The sequence below is a fragment of the Schistocerca cancellata genome, chromosome 4, assembly GCF_023864275.1.
Source record: "Schistocerca cancellata isolate TAMUIC-IGC-003103 chromosome 4, iqSchCanc2.1, whole genome shotgun sequence".
Classification (NCBI taxonomy): Eukaryota; Metazoa; Arthropoda; class Insecta; order Orthoptera; family Acrididae; genus Schistocerca; species Schistocerca cancellata.
In genome coordinates, this window is record NC_064629.1 from 690,156,836 (window position 1) to 690,175,965 (window position 19,130).

A 19,130-nucleotide genomic window follows, 5' to 3' on the forward strand; every position below is an offset into this window, starting at 1 on the left:
AACTTTGAGGTCCGCCGATGACATTGTAATTCTGTCAGAGACAGCAAAGGACTTGGAAGAGCAGTTGAACGGAATGGACAGTGTCTTGAAAGGAGGATATAAGATGAACATCAACAAAAGCAAAACGAGGATAATGGAATGTAGTCGAATTAAGTCGGGTGATGCTGAGGTAATTAGATTAGGAAATGAGACACTTAAAGTAGTAAAGGAGTTTTGCTATTTGAGGAGCAAAATAACTGATGATGGTCGAAGTAGAGAGGATATAAAATGTAGACTGGCAATGGCAAGGAAAGCATTTCTGAAGAAGAGAAATTTGTTAACATCGAGTATAGATTTAAGTGTCAGGAAGTCGTTTCTGAAAGTATTTGTATGGAGTGTAGCCATTTATGGAAGTGAAACATGGACGATAAATAGTTTGGACAAGAAGAGAATAGAAGCTTTTGAAATGTGGTGCTACAGAAGAATGCTGAAGATTAGATGGGTAGATCACATAACAAATGAGGAGGTATTGAATAAAATTGGGGAGAAGAGAAATTTGTGGCACAACTTGACCAGAAGAAGGGATCGGTTGGTAGGACATGTCCTGAGGCATCAAAGGATCACAAATTTAGCATTGGAGGGCAGTGTGGAGGGTAAAAATCGTAGAGGGAGACCAAGAGATGAATACACAAGCAGATTCAGAAGGATTTAGGTTGCAGTAGGTACTGGGAGATGAAGGAGCTTGCACAGGATAGATTAGCATGGAGAGCTGTATCAAACCAGTCTCAGGACTGAAGACCACAACAACAACAACAACATGCAACTGGTGTGTGAAACCTCGTACTTGTGAACAGTGTTCTTTTGTGAATAAAATTTTAACTTCGGCTCATGATCCAACCATAAACAATCATCGCATGTTCCAGAATGGACCTATGAAATCAATATGAATGCGTTGCCACTGTGAGGACAGACATGGCCACCAACAAAGCTTGCGGCAGAGCTGATCGATGTTCTGCACAAACTTTGCAACGATATGCCATTTGCTCAATCTGAGCATCCATTCCCTGACAAGTACAATGACATCTGACGACTTACATTGTGCGAACTACCACAGTATGTGCATCTCTCTGTGGAACAGCAGAACAACAGATTACACAGGCAGCATGAGACCATGTAAAAAGTTGCGGCGCGGCTTGGGTGGTGAACTTCTTTCAAACTGTGTGATCACCCATGGCACAAGTTTTAGAATATGATCCGAAGAGCTGCTTCAGAAACATTTGCTGTGACAACACACCAAAATTCGAAAGAAAAAAATTTTAAGACATTCAAAACACTGAGTATCGATTTGAAAACATGACTCATCATATGTATCAAACGCTCTGTCGGTACCAACCGGTAACTGAGACATCAAGACAGTGTTCTAATGGTAGGCTGTGGGCCTGCACAGCAATTCATACTGATAATTAGATAATATGAGAGCCCACGGTGCAAATTTTTTGCTGTCGGAGGGGGGACAGACTTGGCAGTATTGAACAACGCGCTCAAAGGCCAGTGGTCTATCAGCAAATAGAGCTTCCGATTGTACGAATATTGGTGAAATTATGCAGCATGATAGATAATGGGGAGTGCCTCTTTTGCAAGCTGACTGTAGTTCCACTGCGCTTTCTTAAGAGCGCCGGCCGATCTGGTCGAGCGGCTGTAGGCGCTTCAGTCCGGAACCGCGCTGCTGCTACGGTCGCAGGTTCGGATCCTGCCTCGGGCATGTGTGTGTGTGATGTCCTTAGGTTAGTTAGGTTTAAGTAGATCTTAGTCTAGGGGACTCATGACCTCAGATATTAGGTCCCAAAGTGCTTAGAGCCATTTGAACCATTTGAGACAAAAGCAATAGGTCTGTCAGAAGAGCCAATATTATGGGAGAGCAGAGTTCCAATCTCATAAAAAGTGAGTCCACATCTGTCACCTGTGACACATCTTCAGAACAGCAAGTTACGTGTTTAGCTTTTCCTGTGTTTTCTTAGTAGTACATGTTGCTTAAACTTCGTGCATACACTATGTGATCAAAAGTATCCGGACACCAGGCTGGAAACGACATACAAGCTCGGGCGCCCTGCATCGGTAATGCTGGAATTCAATATGGTGTTGGCCCATCCTGAGCCTTGATGACAGCTTCCACTCTCACAGGCATGCGTTCAGTCGCGTGCTAGAAGGTTTCTTGGGGAATGGCAGCCTATTCTTCACGGAGTGCTGCACTGAGGAGAGGTATCAATGTCGGTCGGTGAGGTCTGGCACAAAGTCAGCGTTCCATAACATCCCAAAGGTGTGCTATAGGATTCAGGTCAGGAGTCAGTGCAAGCCAATCCATTACAAAGATGTCATTGTCGTGTAACAACTCTGCCACAGGCCATGCATTATGAACAGGTGCTCGATCGTGCTGAAAGATACAATCGCCATACTCGAATTGCTCTTCAACAATGGGAAGCTAGAAAGTGCTTACAACATCAATGTAGGCCTGTGCTGTGATAGTGCCACGCAAAACAACAAGGGCTGCAAGCACCCTCCATGAAAAGCACGACCACATCATGATACTACCGCCTCCGAATTTTACTGTTGGCACTATACACGCTGGCAGATGACGTTCAGTGGGCATTCGCCATACCCACACCCTGCCATCGGATCGCCACATTGTGTACCGTGATTCGTCACTCCACACAACGTTTTTCCACTGTTCAATCGTCCAATGTTTACACTCCTTACACCAATCGGGGTGTCGTTTGGCATTTACCGGCGTGATGTGTGGCTTATGAGTAGCCACTCGACCACTAAATCCAAGTTTTCTCACCTCGCACCTAACTGTCATAGTGCTTGCAGTGGATCCTGATGCAGTTTGGAATTCCTGTGTGATGGTCTGGATATATGTCTACCTATTATTACGACCCTCTTCAACTGTCTTCAGTCTCTGTCAGTCAACTGACGGTGTCGAACTGTATGCTTTTGTGCTGTACGTGTCCCTTCACGTTTCCATTTCACTGTCACATCGGAAACAGTGGAACTAGGGATGTTTAGGAGAGTGGAAATCTCGCATACAGACATATGACACAAGTGACATCTAATCACCTGCCCGCATTCGAAGTCCGTGAGTTCCGTGGAGTGCCCCATTCTACTCTCTCATGATGTGTAATGACTACTGATGTCACTGATATGGAGTACCTTGCAGTAGGTGGCAGCACAATGCACCTAATACGAAAAAAGTATGTTTTTGGGGGTATCCGGATACTTTTGATCACATAGTGTATTTTCTATTTAAAAAGTTTAACCTCGCGTTTGGTAAGTGTAAATTCAGACAATCTGTAGCTCAGTTGCCATTTCTTCTGGAGAGCCAGCTACGCAGTTCATTAAGGTATCGGCATCCATTGGTGACACATCAGGCGGGTAATAAGTTGCATACCTAGGGATCAGTCAGCTTTTGTAGTACACTTCTTCAGTTAGTCTTGCTAGGATGTGCTCGTGTTGAGTGCGGGTGCAGAAGAAGAAGACCACACTTCATTAAAGGTTGGATGTGATTTTGGCTATGGTCAGCTGCTTTTAGCCCGCTGCTTAAGAGTATAGCGGTGACGGGGAATCTGGCGCATCGCGTGGTAGACCTCCGGTGCTGAGTGTTTCACCAACAGGCTCTGCTGCTGAGGCACCTCCAAGTATACCGAATGCGTTGTATCCACCCTAACAGGGGGATGTGATGTGTTTGTGTTGCTTGAGGTGGAAAGCCAGTGTGGAAGCTGGACGTCTGGCCAAGCCTATTTGCCCTTTCAATAAACAGGTGACCGTTCCTTTAGCAGAATGTGGGCACGGACACGTGAGCAGAGACTTGCTAGTTATCAGAAGCTCCAATATTTGGCGCATTATGGAGCCTCTTAGAAAGATAGCGCTCATGGCTGGAAAGAAAGCCAGTGTACGCTCGGTATGTCTGCTGGAGACCTCATCCAAGTTGTGGAGGTGGCCTTGCCTTTGGCTATAGAGCATGCAGGGTACAATCGCCTGCAAGTTGTTGCTCACGTCAGCACTAACGACACCTGTTGGATGGATTCTGAGCCCTTTGTCAGTTCATACATGTGGCTGGTGGAGGTGGTGGATGCTGCTGGCCTCACACATGAGGTGCAAACACAACTTGCATTTTATAGCATTGTTCCCAGAGTTGATCAGTGTCCTTTGTTTTGGAGTCGAGTGGAGGGTCACGGCCACAGGCTTCGTCGACTCAGTAACCGTCTTGGCTGCACATTTCTAGCTCTGCATTATCAGAGTACTCTTGATAGATGAGGTGGGGTGCACTAAATAAAGAAAGTTGCTACCCGGGGGGCAGATATTTGTTGAGTCCACATGGAGGTTTGTTAGGCCACCTAGTAGTTTGAGGATCTCTGATGAAAACGCGTCAGTCGACATGCAGATAATGAAATCAGAGCATGTTCAGAGTAGAGACACTTCGACTGTCAAAATTTGTCAGTAAAATGGCGGAGTCTTTCTTTTGCTGGTGCCTTATCCCGCGGTTGCGCAGGGTCGGCATGATTAGGAACGGATTTGGCAAGGTTACTTTTAAAGGGTGACCGGATTCCCTTCCTGCCGCCACCCCGTACCACCCGGGACGGAATTAGTGTACCCCAGCTCTCCGCGACTAGTGTAATCCATGGAATAGCGCCAACGTGTTCATATGTCTGCGAGAGTAGAATATTTGTAATAAAGTTCCCGAATTTGCTGCCCTTCAGGAAAGTTCACGCACTCAGATTATTTTTGGGACCAAAGGCTGGCTAGACCCTGAAGTAGAAAGGTCTGAAATATTTAGCGAATCTTGGAACGTTTATCGCAAGGACAGATTAGACGCCATAGGAGGGGGAGAAGTCATTGCAATTGACAAAAATACTGTCTCTACTGAGGTTAAAACTGAGTGTGAGAGGGAAGTTATCTGATCGTGTATAACAGGTCTAGATAAAACCAAGTCAGTTGTTGAGTACTTATACCGGTCACCAGGTTCCACTGTGACAATTCTACACTAATTCAAAGAAAGTCTGTGGTCAGTAGCACGTAAGTATCCAGATGATGCAATACTAGATGGATGCGACTTTAACCTAACGAGTATAGACAGGGACGTCTGTGGGTTCGATGCAGAGGGTGCAGACAGACAGCCTTGCGAATTACTTTTGAACCCGTTTTTCGAAAACTGTCTTGAGCAGCTAGTTTGGCAGCCCACACGTATCGGAAATATCTTACACCTTGTCGCTACAAAGAGGCCGGACCTTATCAATGGTGCCAATATAGAGATGTGAATTAGTTACCACGATGCCATCATAGCCACTATGGTAACGAAAGTTAATAAATCAGTCAAGAGAACTAGGAGAGTGTTTCTGCTAGAAAGAACAGATAAACAGTTGTTAGCATATCACTAAGACAATGAATTGCTATCATTTAGTTTCAATATGATGAACATAGAGGAGATATGAGTAACGTTTAAACAGACTAAATCGTATGTGCATAGCAAGGGGATTGTAAAGGGAAAAGACCCACCTTGGTTTAGCAACGAAATTTAGAAAATGCTGAAGACCCAAAGGCAGTTGTATTCTCGGTCCAAAAGAGAACGCGCAAATGACGACAGGCTAAAGTCAGTACAGAGTATTGCTACTGTGCAAAAATGCATGCGCGAAGCATACAACAACTACGACCGTAATACCTTAGCAAAAGATGTGCCTGAGAACCCGAGAAAATTCTGGTCCTATGTAAAACCGCTAAGCGGATCTATGGCTTCCATACAGACATACATTTACCAGTCTGGTGTAGCATCTGAAGTCAGCAAAACGAAAGCCAGAGTTTTAAATTCCGCGTTTAAGAAATCGTTCACACAAGAGAATACTACAAACATACCGTCGTTTGACCATCGTACAGAGTCCCGTATGGACGACGTAGTATTAAGCAACCCTCGCGTAGAGAAACAACTGAAAGATCTGAAAACAAGTAAGTCGGTAGGTCCGGATGGAATCCCAATTCGGTTTTACAAAGAGTGCTCCACGGCACTGATCCCTCAATTAACTTCCATCATCGCGAATCTCTCGCCCAGCGCAAAGTCCCAAACGACTGGAAAAAAGAAGCGCAGATCAATCCTGTCTAGAAGAAGGATAAAAGAATGGACCCGCAAAATTACAGACAATATCCTTAACATCGGTTTGCTACAGATTTCTAGAAAATATTTTGAGTTCGAATGTAATAAATTTCCTAGAGACAGAAAACGTTATTTCCACGAATCAGACGCTTCTAGAAAGCATCAAAAAAATGATTCAAATAGCTCTGAGCAATATAGGACTTAACGTCTGAGGCCATCAGTCCCCTAGAACTTAGAACTACTTAAACCTAACTAACATAAGGACATCACACACATCCATGTCCGAGGCATGATTCAAACCTGTGACCTTAGCAGTCGCGCGGTTCCAGACTGTAGCGCCTAGAACCGCTCGGCCACCCCGGCCGGCTGGAAAGCATCGTTTGTGTGAAACGCAGCTTACCCTTTTCTTACATGGTTACTGCGATATGGACAAAGGGCAACAGGCAGTTCCATATTTCTATATTTCCGAATAGCATTTGACACTGTACCGCACAGCAGGCAGTTAACGAAGGCACGAGCATATGAAATAGGTTCCCAGAGATGTGAGTGGCTCGAAGAGTTCTTAAGTAATAGAACCCAGTTGCTGTCCTCGTCGGCGAGTGCGAGCGCTCATCAGAGACAAGGGTGTCGTCAGGAGTGTCCCAGCGCAGTGTGATAACACCGCTAATACTTTCTATATACATGAATCATCTGCCTGGCAGGGTGGGCGGCAATCTGCAGTTGTTTGCTGATGAAGCTGTGGTGTATGGGAAGATGTCGAAGATGAATGACTGTAGGATCATGCAAGATGACTTAGACAAAATTTGTAGTTGGTGTAATGAACGACAGCTGGCTCGAAATGTACGAAAAAATGTAACCTAATGCGGATGAGTAGGAAAAACAGCCGGTCGCGGTGGACGAGCGATTCTAGGCACTTCGGTCCGGAACCGCGCGACTGCTACGGTCGCAGGTTGGAATCCTGCCTCGGGCATGGATGTGTGTGATGTCCTTAGGTTAGTTAGGTTTAAGTAGTTCTAAGTTCTAGGGGACTGATGACCTCAGAAGTTAAGTCCCATGGTGCTCAGAGCCATTTGAACCACTAGGAAAAACAAACCAATAATGTTCGCATACAGCATTAGTAGCTTTAAGTACCTCTGGGACCAAACTGCTGAGGTCATCGGTCCCTAGGCTTACACACTATGTAATCTAACTTAAACTAATTTACGATAAGGAGAACACACACATCCATGTCCGAGGGAGGACTCGAACCGCGGCAAGGCGTCTCAGACCTCGCGGCTATGGCATTAGCAGTGTCCTGCTTGACACAGTCACATCACTTAAATATCTGCGCGTAACGTTGCAAAGCTATATGAAATGGTACGAGCATGGGAGGACTGCGGTAGGGAGGTAGATGATCAACTTCGCTTCATTGGGAGAATTTTAGGAAACTGATTCGTCGGTAAAAGAGACTGCATATAGGGCGCTGGTGCAACGCGTTCTTGAGTACAGCTCGAATGTTTGGGATCCGCGCCAGGTCGGATTAACGGAAGGCATCGAAGTATTTCAGAGGCATGCAGCTACACTCATGCTCATAAATTAAAAACAATTGCAGAATGTGGTGCCGCACAAAGTGTAACTACACAAAACTGGCGCTTACAGCATAGGTACATAGCCGTATCGGTGGTAAGTTGAGAAAACCGTCCCGAAACACATGTGCTGCAAAACGCCACTGTTTTCTGCGCATGTACCCCGACATCAATATGGGATATGATCACCATGCACACGTACAAAGGCCGCACAACAGGTTGGCATACTCTGGAGCTGCTGGGGTGTAGCCTCCGATTCTTGCACGAGTGCCTGTCAGAGCTGCTGAAGTGTCGTAGGGATTTGAAGACGTGGAACGATACGTCGACCGAGAGCATCCAAGACGTGCTCGATGGGGTTTAGGTCTGAAGGACAGGCAGGCCACTCCATTCACCTTATATATTTTGTTTCAAGGTACTCCTCCACAATGGCAGCTCGGTGGCGCCGTGCGTTATCATCCATCAGGAGGAAGGTGTGACCCACCGCATCCCTGAAAAGGCGGACATACTGGTGCAAAATGACGTCCCGATACACCTGAGCCGTTACAGTTCCTTTGTCAAAGACATGCAGGGGTGTACGTGCACCAATCATAATCCCACCCCACACCATCAAACTACGACCTCCATACAGGTCCCTTTCAAGGACATTAAGGGTTTGGTATCTAGTTCCTGGTTCACGCCAGGTGTAAACCCAGCGAGAATCCCTGTTCAGACTATACCTGGGACCACTGTTCCAATGACCATGTGTTCTTGACGCCAGGCTTTACGGGCTCTCCTGTGACCAGGGGTCAGTGGAATGCACCTTGCAGGTCTCTGGGCGAATTAACCATGTCTGTTCAGTCGTCTGTAGACTGTGTGTCTGGAGACAACTGTTCCAGTGGCTATGGTAAGGTCCCGAGCAAGGCTACCTGCAGTACTCCGTGACTGTCTGCGGGCACTGATGGTGAGATATCGGTCTTCTTGTGGTGTTGTACGCTGTGGACGTCAAGTACTGTAGCGCCTGAACACGTTTCCTGTCTGCTGGAATCGTTGCCATAATCTTGAGAACACACTTTGTGGCACACTGAGGACCCATGCTACGACCTGCTGTGTTTGACCAGCCTCCAGTCGTCCTAGTATTCTATCTCTTCCAACGTCATCAATATATGTTCTTTGAGCCATTTTCAACACACAGTCACCATTAGCACGTCTGAAAACGTCTGCATATTTATTCGCTGCACCGTACTCTGACATGCACTAATACACCTCTGCGTATGTGGACTGCTGCCAGCGCCACCGTGCAACGACCTCATGTCAAATGCACCACATGGTCATACCCCGAGGCGATTTAAACCCGCAAACCGCCCACCAGAATGTTGTTTCACCACGTATCAGCATTATACTTCATTTATGAGCATGAGTGTAGATTTTTACCGGTAGGTTGGAACAATATGCAGGTGTTATGGATATGCTGCGGGAATTCAAACAGGGATCCCTGGAGGGGGAGGCGACATTTTCTTCGAGGCATACTATTGAGAAAATTTAGTGCACCGGCATTTAAAGCTGACAACAGAATAATTCTACTGCCTCCAACATGCATTGCGCGTAAGGACCACAAAGATAACATACGAGAAATTTGGCCCCATAGGGAGGCATATAGACAGTCGTTTACCCCTCGCTCTGTCTGCGATTGGAACAGGAAAAGAAACGATTAGTGGTGGCACAGGGTAGCCTCCGCCACGCACCGTCGGAGGCCTGCGGAGTGTGTATGGAAAATGGAGACGGAGAAACAGGGCGGGATTATTTGGGTCAAATTGAATCAAACATCAACGACTTAACAATGCGTCCTTTAATTGCTGAAATGCGTTCTGGCAGTCGTTGGACCACTCAAAAGGAACATTTTGCTGGCACTGCCAGCTAAGCAATGCAGAATAACTTTGATATACTAGGTGAGCTTCCCCATGAATGATTGGAACTCCTTAATGTTACAGTGCGTGGGCAGATCTCTAAGTGCGATTTGGTAGGATAATTACTCTTTGCATTTATGACCTGACCTAAGTAGTTCGGTTCATCGTGGAAGAAGGAGGACTTTCCTTTGCTGCATTTCAAGCCAGCTGCAAAAAGAACCGGAAACAAACAGCGTAAAGTTGCTAAATTTTCAGTAGGCGTGCCACCTCCAATGACAATATCTTCCAGATAGTTAGTGCAAGAAGGGAATTTCTCTGCTAACGGTTCAAGAACCGTTGAAAAATTGAAGGAGCTGTGTCACTTCCAAACAGCAGTCTTGGGAATTGGAACAAACCAAGATCAGTGTTTATCACAAAGTATTGCTTAGACAGTGGTAATTGTAAATATACCTCACGAAAATCAACCTTTGAAAAGTGTCAGCCCAATCCGTCTGTCCATCAGTTCCTCCGAATGTGGAATAGGAAAAGAATCAATGACGATTTATGGGTTTACTGTTGCTTTAAAATCAGCACACAGTCGTAAACCATGAAGGCTTCTTTAGAATGACCAAGGTTGAAGGCTGTTGCCTTGCAGGAACAGGCGGGATAACCCCATTGGTTTTCCATCTTTGAAGTTCCTGAACAACTTACTCACGTGTAGCATGGAAGGCAGGCCATGTGTGAAAAAATCGCCAAATGTACTTTGTCTTTCACAGGAATGTGGGCTTCAGATTCTTTAGCCCTTTCTAAACTTGGTTCGTTGTACTTATTAACAAGTTAGAAAGATATCATGCGGCACTAAAACATTAACCCTCTAGTACCCCTGCTTACATATATGTAACATAAATTTTATATGGGTTTTACAGGTCTTTAGCCAATGCTAGTTCACCAGTGCCCACTGTTACACATTTGTACAAGCCATACAGCGCATTCTGTGAGGAATAATTGGAACTACTGTAGAAATATTATCTTTGACCATGTTTGTAACGTCTTAGGTGCTCCAGGGCAGAAGTTGGTGGCCATCATGTCGCGCATGGTATGTGGGATCCTCTGTTTGTGTGGATAATATGTTTTTAATCAGTATATATTAAATATTTTCTCTTTAAATAAGTACTAGTGGCCCAATTATTTACATTCTTTTGTTTCTGCATATTCACATATCCTAGGAATGTTGAAAGGAATTAATGTTACACATGTGTAACAATGGGCATTTTGGGTTATGATTATGAATGTTCGTATTGTGACGTTTAGGCGTTTTCTTTTACTTCCAGTTAACGATTGATGACATTCTTGAGGTTGTAAATAATCCCAATGAAAGTGATTTTTCTGAACTTGGTGATGAGGATGATGATAAAATTCTGACTGACGACAGCACGTATCATGACGGTGGGGAAACATCTACTCCAGAGTTTTTGCAAGAGTCGGCTGTTTTTCATTCAGTAAATCATGAGGATGTTCCAGAAGATACAGAGTTGTCATGGATCGATGGTGACTTTACTCCAGAAATTCATTCTTTTGTGCAGCTTCTGGAAGACAAACTTGAAGAAGTGCTCACCCCTTTGCAGTACTTCAGATCTCTTGTGAGATGTGAAATGCTGGAACTCTGTGTTCAACAAAGTAATGTTTATAGTATTCATAAATTATGTGCAACTACTGACATTACTCTAGCTGAGCTGGAGCAGCTTTTAGGTATTTATTTGCGAATGGGTTTGGGTCAAATGCCTAGTGTGCAATGTTATTGGGAAAAACATATGACACATAATCTGGTTTCTCATATAATGGCTTGAAGCCGCTTTCAGAAGCTAGTATCTCTGTTGCATTTCCAGGACAATCTTGTTTTTACTGAATTAACACAGAAAGAAGATAAGCTATGGAAAATTCGACGTTGGCTTACTTTGTTCCCACAAGCTTGTCTGAGAAAACTGCCTGAGCAGAATCAGTGTGTAGACAAAATAATGATCCCTTTCAAAAGATACTGTAGTCTTGAACAATACATACAAAACAAGACAACAAGATGGGGATTCAAAATGTGGGCTAGAGCTCGTTCCTCAAGATATTTGTATGATTTTGACGTTTACCAAGGTACAGCTTCTAAGGCAACAAAACATGTACCAGGAAAAAGTCTTGGTTACAATGTTGTGACGAAGCTAACTGCAGCATCGGAAGACAATCGCTTTCTTAGAATTTATGCTGACAATTTCTTTACATCGTATCATGTTGCTGAGAGCCTACTTAAGAGGGGTATTTATTATACAGGCACAATAAAAACTGGAAGATTCAAGCAATGTACTCTTCCCGACGAAAAGCAGATGAAAGCGCAAGAACAAGGTACTATAGCATCACAAGTTGACACAACGGGCAAGTTCATCATTGTGAAGTGGTATGATAACAAATGTGTTATATTACTATCTGCGCTAACAGGTGTAGAGCCAAAGGACATGACAAAAAGATGGGATAGGACTAAGAAAGAATATATTCTTGTCCTAGGACCATCTATTGTTCAGTTGTACAATTGTAATATGGGAGGAGTAGATCTTCATGATATATTGACATCGCTATACAAATATCGTATAAAATCCAGAAGATAGAATTTGTATATCTTCTAGCACACAATAACAATAAAAAAAATGGTTCAAATGGCTCTGAGCACTATGCGACTCAACTTCTGAGGTCATCAGTCGCCTAGAACTTAGAACTAATAAAACCTAAGGACATCACACACATCCATGCCTGAGGCAGGATTCGAACCTGCGACCGTAGCGGTCACGCGGTTCCACACTGAAGCGCCTTTAACCACACGGCCACACAATAACAATAGCTATTGTCAATAGCTGGCTGAAATATACAGAATACTGCAAAGCCCTGTCTGAAAAACATGTTTCTCTCAAACAGTTTCAAGCTAATCTTGCAAGTGCATTGATATCTGCTGGACAAGGACGATTCAAGAGGGGACGTCCAAGTACTGAAGATATGTCCAAAAAATTCAAGAAACTTGCTATTACAGTAACTCCAGTGCTAGAATGCCAAAATTTTCTGTGCTTCAACAAAGACAGAAAGTGTTACCAATACTGTTACCTTGAATCCCAATGTTACATATGTGTAACGCATTGTAAAAAATGACTCAAAAATGAAAAAAGCTAAAAGTTGTATATTTATCCTCCAACATATTGGTAACTGTAATTAATACTCTGCTAAGAACAACCTATAATTAATATTAATTGTTGTGGATCCTAGAGGGTTAATTTGTAACACATTGTCTTGTATGCACAGTGTGAACAAATTAAATACACTGAAGAGCAAGTGAAACTGGTACATCTGCCTAATATAGTGTAGGGCCCCCATGAGCACACAGAAGAGACGCAACACAATGTGGCGTGGACTCGACTAAGGATTGAAGTAGTGCTGGAAAGAATTGACACCAAAAATCCTGCAGGGCTGTCCATAAATACGTAAGAGTACGAGGGGTGGAGATCTCTTCCAAACAGCACATTGGAAGGCATCCCAGAAATACCCAATAATGTTCACGTCTGGGGAGGTTGATGGCCAGCGGAAGTGTTTAAACTCAGAAGAGTGTTCCAAGAGCCACTCCGCAGCAGCTCTGGACGTATGGGGTGTCGCATTGTCCTGCTGGAATTTCCCATGTTCGTCGAAATGTACAATGGTCATGAGTGGATGCAGGTGATCAGATGGGATGCTTACATATGTGTCAACTGTCAGAGTCGTATCTAGACATATCATGGGTCCCATATCATCGTATCTAGATGTATCAGGGGCCCCATATCACTCCAACTGCACACTCCCCACGCCATTACAGAGCCCCCACCAGTTTGAACAGTCCCCTCCTGACATGCAGGGTCCATGGATTCATGACGTTGCCTCCATACCCATACATATCCATCTGCTTGATACAATTTGAAATGAGACTCGTCTGACCAGACAACATGTTTTCAGTCACCAACAGTCTGCCGCGAGGGATTAGCTGAGCGATCTAAGGCGCTGCCGTCATGAACTGTGGGGCTGGTCCCGGCGGAGGTTCGAGTCCTCCCTCAGGCATGTGTGTGTGTGTGTGTTCGTCCTTAGGATAATTTAGGTTAAGTAGTGTGTAAGCTTAGGGACTGATGACTTTAGCAGTTAAGTCCCATAAGATTTCACACACATTTGAACATTTGAACCAACAGTCCAATGTCGGTGTTGGTGGGCCCAGGCGAGGCATAAAGCTTTGTGTTATGGAGTCATCAAGGGTACACGAGTGGGCCTCCGGTTCTGAAAGCCCATATCGATGATGTTTCGTTGAATGGTTCACATTCTTACCCTTCCTGATGGCCCAACATTGAAATCTGCAGCAATTTGCAGAAAGGTTGCATTTCTGTCATCGTTGGTCACGTCCTTGCAGAATATTTTTTCGGCTGCAGCGATGTCGGAGGTTTGATGTTTTACCGGATTCCTGATATTCACAGTACAATCGTGAAATGGTTGTATGGGAACGTCTATATAAGACAGCAAGTATCTGGCGAAATTGTTAGATCGGTTATTGCTGCTACAATGGCAGGTTATCAAGATTTAAGTTTGTTTGAATGTGGAGTTATAGTCGGCACACGAGCGATGGGACACAGAGTCTCCAAGGTAGCGATGAAGTGGGCATTTTCCCGTATGACAATTTCACAAGTGTACCGTGAATATCAGGAATCTGGCATAACAACAAATCTTGAACATCGCTGTGGCCAGAAAGAGATCCTGCTAGAATGGGACTAGAGATGACTGAAGAGAATCGTTGAATGTGACAGAAGTACAACCCTTCCGCAAATTGCTGCTGATATGGGATTTCGGAGCTGAAGGCCCACTCGTGTACGCATGATAACTGCACAGCACAAAGCTCTATGCCTCACATGGGCCCGTCAACACTGACATTCGACTGTTGCTGACTGGAACATATTCCCTGGTCCGACGAGTCTTGTTTCAAAATGTATCGAGCAGATGGAGGTGTAAACGTGTAGAGACAGCCTCATGAACCCATGGACCCTGCATGTCAGCAGGGGACTGTTCAAGCTGTTGGAGGTTCTGTCATGGAGTTGGGCGTGTGCAGTTGGAGTGATGTGGGACTCCTGATTCATCTAGATACGATTCTGAAAGGTGACACATACGTAAGCATCCTGTCTGATCACCTGCATCCATTCATGTATATTGTACATTCCGACGGACTTGGGCAATTCCAGCAAGAAAATGCGACACCCCACACGTCCAGAATTGCTACAGAGTGGCTCCAGAAATACTCTTCTCAGCTTAAACACTTCCGCTGGCCACCAAACGCCCCAGACGTAAACATTATTGACCATATCTGGGATGCCTTGCAACGTGCTGTTCAGAAGATATATCCACCATCTCTTACTCTTGCGGATTTATGGACAGCCATGCAGGATTCATGGTGTCAGTTCCCTACAGCATTACTTCAGACACTAGTCGAGTCCATGCCACGTCGTGTTGTGTCACTTCTGCGTGCTCTCCGGGGCCCCACACAATATTTGGCAGGTGTACTAGTTTCTCTGGCTCTTTAGTGTATATTGAAAAACGTTTGTTGACAAACAAAACAGCTATTTCTGCACACAAGTTGGATGGATATTTACAGGGGAGTAAAACCTAAGTTTCAAGAATCCTAAAATAGACACCTGCCAGTTGTATGATTCACCTGATGGTGCAATCAAACATGCTGAAAACTGTAAAAATTAAACTGAAGTACATTTGTTGCGTATAGTGCAAAAAAAAAATGGTTCAAATGGCTCTGAGCACTATGGGACTCAACTGCTGAGGTCATTAGTCCCCTAGAACTTAGAACTAGTTAAACCTAACTAACCTAAGGACATCACAAACATCCATGCCCGAGGCAGGATTCGAACCTGCGACCGTAGCGGTCTTCCGGTTCCAGACTGCAGCGCCTTTAACCGCACGGCCACTTCGGCCGGCATAGTGCAAGAGGTGCACCATCGAAAAGGAGAAGATGGACAGTCTGCAAGCAACAATAGCAAAACAAGACTGATATGATCATGTAAGAAAATATGATTTGCAAAAGACACAACCTGCACCTATATCCATCACAGGGCTAACGTTGTACAAGTGTAAAATATACTGCTACAATTTTAGCTTCCATTCATGTGTATGTGATCGAGGATATTTTTTCGTCTAGGAAGAATCAGTAGCTAAAAGAGGATCATATGAAGTAGCAAGCTGCTTAAACATGTATTATGAAAAGAATGACATCAAAGCTGAAAAATTGATGGCAGTTTGAGACATTAGTAGTCGAAAAAAACAAGAACTGGTCGTCTTAAACACATTAAGCAGAACTTTCTACAGGATTGACAAGGCATGCTATTCAGGGATCAATTTAAGGACATATCATCAGATGGCTTATGGACCTGATCATTAGAAAGAAGTTCTTAAAACATTCCAAAGAAAGAAGACAATCAAGGTAACTCGATTAACTCATTCTATTTTTCTATAACTTCTCTGCACTGAAACAGCTGATTTATGAACCTAAGGGGGTGGTTAATGAAGGTAAACTTAATACGAGAAAGTGCGTGCAACTAGTATTCTCTGCAGGAATACTACAGTGTATTCAGTTATTAATGTTTTGTAGTAAATTAATAAAAGAATATAATAATAAAAGAAATTTGGAAAGGTGTGAAAAACAAAAGTAACAACAAGCAGCATGCTATAAACAAAACTATAAAACTAAACCTAAATGATGAGTTGAAACCAGTATCAGAAAAAAATAGTAAGTACTTTTAATAACGATTTCAGTGAAATAGCTGGAAAACTGATAAAAAACCTGTCCTACATTAGATTAGATTAGATTCAGTTTTCGTTCCACAGACCCAAAAATGAGATGATTATCGTGGGTGTGGAACATGTCAGAAAGAATGACACAAAAACCTAAAACATTTGGATACACTACTTGCTACTCTTATCATTTGTCAGAAGATTGTTAGAACAGGTGAATACATTACAGTGAACTGGAAATGCTAATTTTTAAAGAATTAATACACAGTTAGAATGAAACATTGTTATGCACATTTAAAAAATCTATCATGCACAAAACATCTAATCTTGACTGTTGTGACCAATTAATGTCAAAAATTAAATCTGACACACATTTTAACGTAAGCTGGTCTAACAGTCCCTGTAAAGATGTTCATCTGTAGAGCAAAGGGAGTTGCCTATCAAAAAGTTTTTCAAACTATCTTTAAACTGTGCTTGATCTGAAACCAAGTTTTTAATGGTTGCTAGCAATTTGTTGAAAATGTGTGTTCCTGAATACTGGACCCCTTTTTGGACCAAGGTAAATGATTTTCGGTCTGTATGTAGACTGTTCTTACTCCCAGTATTGATACTATGTATTGAGCTATTGGTTGGAAATAGAGGTATATTGCTTGCAACAAAATTCATTAAGGAATAAATATACTGAGAAACAGTAGTTAGAATGCACAATTCCTTGAACAGGCTTCTACATGATGTTCTTGAATTTACACCACAGCTGATTCTTATTATACGCTTTTGCACTCTAAAAACTTTTGCTCTCTTTAATGAGTTACCCCAGAATTTGATCCCGTATGACAGAATGAAAGTAAGCAAAGTGTAAAGGTTTTTTATACTTATGTCTCCTACATCTGACAGCATTGTCACTGCAAATACACACTTGTTTAGGCGCTTCAGCAGCTCTGTGGTATACCATTCCCAATTGAATTTTGTGATCGAGTTGTAATCCCAGAAGTTTAAAACTGTCAACCTCTTCGATCTGCATCTCTTTATATGTTATATAGATGCTGGAAGAAAATCTCTTACAGGTTCTGAACTGCATATAGTGGGTCTTTTCAAAGTTTAATGACAGTGAATTAGCTTTAAACCATTTATTAATGTCAGTCAAAGCTGACACTGAACATGGAACACATGTGGAAGCCACAAAACCATCAATGTTTCACCAGAAATCCTCAAACACATAAGTTTTTACACCTATAAAAAAACTAAAAACTAAATACTCCAGTGCCAGTCACAGCATTCCAGATTTAACTATAAAGAAATATAGGGAGCACATTGTAGAACCACCAATTCATATAATTAATCCATCCTTTAGTAATGGAATTTTCCCTGACCTCCTAAATGTTGATGAAGTTTTTCCACTCCACAAAAAGGGACCTGAAAATGGTGTAGTACAGGCCATTAGCACAATTCAACACATTATCAAAAATATTTGGGAAATTGTTTTATACCAGAGTGGAACTTTTTGTTAATACATTATCTTTAACATTGAAGCACCGGTTTGGATTTAGAAAAGCAGAAGCAACAACCACAGGAGTGTATAAATATGTCCACACAACCTTAAAATCATTCGATAATAAAGTAATACTGGAATTTTTTAGATCTTTGTAAAGCTTTTGATGTTATTGACCATACTCATTAGAAAGTTAGTTAAAAAAGGTGTAAGAGGAACTGCAAACCAATGATTAGAACCATATCTATCAAACAGTGAACAAAATGTTGAAATTTAATCTGAAAAAAAGAACACTAATGTTCATCAGGGTACTGTGCACTCCCCTGAGATAATGCCTGTTAGATATGGTGTATCACAATGTTCAGTCCTGGGACCCATACTGTTTCTGCTACATATTGATAACGTAAACACGAAGTTTACTTAAGGGCATGCTACACTATTTGCTGAAGACACACATACTCTCATAACAGGTTCAGACAAAAGTGACGATGATCAAAAGATTAAACGACTTATCTCATCACTGAGCGAAAGGTTCAATTAGAACAATATCATTATAAATGTACAAAAAGCCTCACATTAGTTTCAGCCTTTCATCTCAAAACGATAAATTCCTGGCATAATTCCTAGACAACCATGAGCTGTCCAATGTGCGCTCTGTTGAGTTTCTTGGCATATGGTTTTAAGAAAATCTTAAATGAAACACTTATGTCAATTATATCTCAAATAATCTATGTGTTTTATTCTAAGGGTACTCAGCAAATCAGACATCAAATTTATTCTTATACAAGTATATCATTCTTACTTTCACTCCATATTACAGTATGGATTCATATTTTGCGAGAACTCACCCTCCAGCAGAGATATCTTCAAAGTGCAAAGAAAGATAATACGTATAATATGCAATGTGAGATATAATGTGTTATGCAGGCATCATTTCAAGAGATTTGGCACTGTGATGTCACCATCTGTTTTCATTTATACTATTACGTTATTTGTGAAGACCATTCAGCCGAGTGGTGCCTCATCTCTGCTCTAGTATCTGAGGTAGCTAACCCATTTGACACTCCTTGAGGTTGTTGGGGTTGCCTGCCCTCAGGCACTAGAGCAACCACGAGGCACCACTCAGCTGTTTGGTTGTCGAAGTCTCTGCCAAATACATTTTTAATGTGCTCAACAATGGTGTATGTTTGACACTGAGGGTGTTATCAAACACAGGAATCACAGAATAACCATTTGGCGTTTTATTCATGCACATATCAATTTTG